The 2,512-nt window shown below is 56.7% G+C and overlaps 1 protein-coding gene across 1 annotated transcript in view; it reads right to left on the bottom strand.

Annotated features, from left to right (window-relative positions):
* PCIF1 (PDX1 C-terminal inhibiting factor 1) overlaps positions 1–388 on the bottom strand; it is a 10,055-nt gene extending 9,667 nt beyond the window's left edge. Inside the window, exon 1 of the mRNA XM_006881587.1 lies at positions 262–388. The gene's annotated coding sequence lies outside the window, so the exon portion shown is untranslated. The remainder of the gene's footprint in view (positions 1–261) is intronic.
* Positions 389–2,512: the final 2,124 nt, after the last annotated feature.

The following is a 2,512-nucleotide window of genomic DNA, read 5'->3' as shown; positions in this document are numbered from 1 at the left end:
CGGAGCCCGACACACAAAGGCGACGGCGGCGGCAGCGGAGGGGCCCTAGAGGCTGCTCCGCCTGCGCTCTCCGGGCCCACGTCCCTCGCGCCGGCCACGGGCCCGGCCGCCCACCCGCGGGCCTAAGATGGCGGCGGCGACAGCGAAGGGGCAAACGGCAGTCCCGAGCGGAAAGCGCCGGAGGGACCGCCGCCCTGCGGCATCGGATCCTTGGACTCCGGCGCGGCTCGCAGCGGGACCATGGCTTCCTGAGACGCTTACCTGCGCGGAGCGGACTCGAGGGGACGCGACTACACGTTCTGCTCGACCGCCCGTTTTGCCGCCTCCGCCTCGCCCTCCCCAGCGCCGCTGCCGCCATTTTGTGTCCCGGCCCGGGACTCCGCGCTGCGCATGCGCTGGGACCGCCTCTGAGGGGCCTCGCCACGGCCGCGCCGCCATCTTGAGTGTGGCAAGCCGCGGCCGGCGCCCCCGACCCCGGGGGCTTTCGGCCCCGGCCCCTTCCTCCCATCCTCGCCCGCAACTTCCCGCGGCTCTGAAAAGTGGGGGGACGGCCTTGCGGGCCCCGCGGTCCGGGCTGAAGCGGGGAGGCACGCTCCGCGCCTCAGTTTCCCCCGCCAGCACTTCCCGAGGGTACAGCAGGCTTGGGTGGGCGGCGCGCCGCCCGAGTCGGACTGAGCGTGCGCACCAGGGGGCGCGGCTTGGGCGCCGGCCTGGGGACGGGAGCCTCGTGACGTCATCGCGGCGCGCCGGGTGACGTCACCCGGGCGGCGCGGCCCCGTCCGCTGTGGCTCCGCCACTTCCGGGAGGTTGCGTCCCGCCTACGCTTCGCCTTCCCCTCCCCCCACGTCTATTAGTCTGCATACAGGATTCGTATCATTCACGTACATTGCGTCTCACACATTCCTACGAGCACGTTGTGTTTCAGAGGCTCATCCACACGGCGATTTATCCCAAGGATGCTTTTGCAGCCGTTTAGTCCCCAATTTCTCCGTGCAAATTATAATCGTCTTTTGGGTAAAAGGCTTAAATCCTGCATGGAGATTCCGTAACAAGGGACTTGGGTCTAGTTAAGTTCTAAACCAGACACGTTAAGACGGCCAAAGGGGTTGGTTCGGTGGCAGCCTGACAGTTGCTAGGTGCCCCAATCCTCGCTCTTAGGACAGGTGGTCAGTCGGCATAGCAGCCCCACCTCCCCGGGGACTCCCCAATAAGCACGCCATCCGCCGGCGGTTTGGGAGGAGGACAAGCTTGCCCCCTGCTGTTTGCAGGCTGCATTTGCTGCGAAGAAGCAAGGGCTGCAGATGTCCCTGGAAAGGCTGGACAAGGTCCAAGCGCCCGGTCCCATGCAGAAGGGGAGGGAAAGAGTGGTCGGTAAACATGGGGACAGTGATAACCTTCTAAGCACGAGTGTTCATGAGTCTGCGTGCAAGTCTGTGCTCGCCCACCCAAAAGTGACCTTGAACTCTGCTGAAGTTATAACAGTACAACTGACTCAGCTGACCTTCCAGGTTTTGGGGATGCTATAAATTGCACAGGAGATTGCCTGTCTTTCTCCCTCGGAGTGGTTTGAACTGCTGGAGAGGCTGTACTTCGAGTTAGCATGACTCCCTACATCTATGCCACCACAGCTGCCTTCTTGTTCCTATTAAGCTTGCATTTCAGTTACGAAGCTTGAGGGGAAAACTGGGGCGTTACATAATCTTCCTCAGGGAACCACATGTCCTGCATTTAATTTCTGCCTTTTGCCTCGGCATAATTAATATTGCAGCCTTTGTCAAAAGTGCCCTCGTTTGCACAGTAATTACATGGTCCCCCTCCTTAGCCATACAGAATGTCATTTTACAAGCTCTCCAACTAAGTCTTCCCCAAAACCAAACCCACTGCCATCAAGTCAATTCTGACCCATGATGATGTTGTCAGGTTTATACTTGAGTCCCTCTTTATATTTCAGGCAAAAATTTACAAAGCAAATCTATTCAACCATTCATACACAATTTCTTTAATAATTACAGTATGTATCGGATGTGGTGAGATAGGCACAGGATAGGGCAGATAGGGCTGTTGTGCATAGGGTCGCTATGAGTCGCAGGCGACTCGTCGACACAACTACAACAACTTTACCCAGTTTCTGTGATTATTCTACTATTCCTTCTACCTTTTTTAGGGTGGCCTAGTGGCAGGAAGCTGCAGTGCAATCCTGAAGACATCATGGTTTGAGTCCACCAGCCGCTACACAACAACCCTTGAACAGGTTTGACCTTTATATATTTGGTATTTTTTTTTCTTTTTTTTTAATTTTATTATTTTGTGTGTCTGTGTACCATCAAATCAGATCTGACTGGTACAGGAGGAGATTGTCCCTCCTTTCCCGGCAGAGCATCTGGTGGACTCGAACCATGCACCTCTGGGATTGCAGTGCAGCTTCTTGCCACTAGGCCACCAGAGCTCCCCAATATTTGGTAATTTTAAGGAGAGCTTGCCTCCCTGACGATATTGTACCATAGAGTCAGAG

The sequence above is a fragment of the Elephantulus edwardii genome, unplaced genomic scaffold (assembly GCF_000299155.1).
Source record: "Elephantulus edwardii isolate Elephantulus edwardi_28Jun2011 unplaced genomic scaffold, EleEdw1.0 scaffold00015, whole genome shotgun sequence".
NCBI lineage: Eukaryota > Metazoa > Chordata > Mammalia > Macroscelidea > Macroscelididae > Elephantulus > Elephantulus edwardii.
The sequence above is the reverse complement of the archived record's forward strand: the minus strand, read 5'-3'. Positions and strand labels throughout refer to the sequence as shown.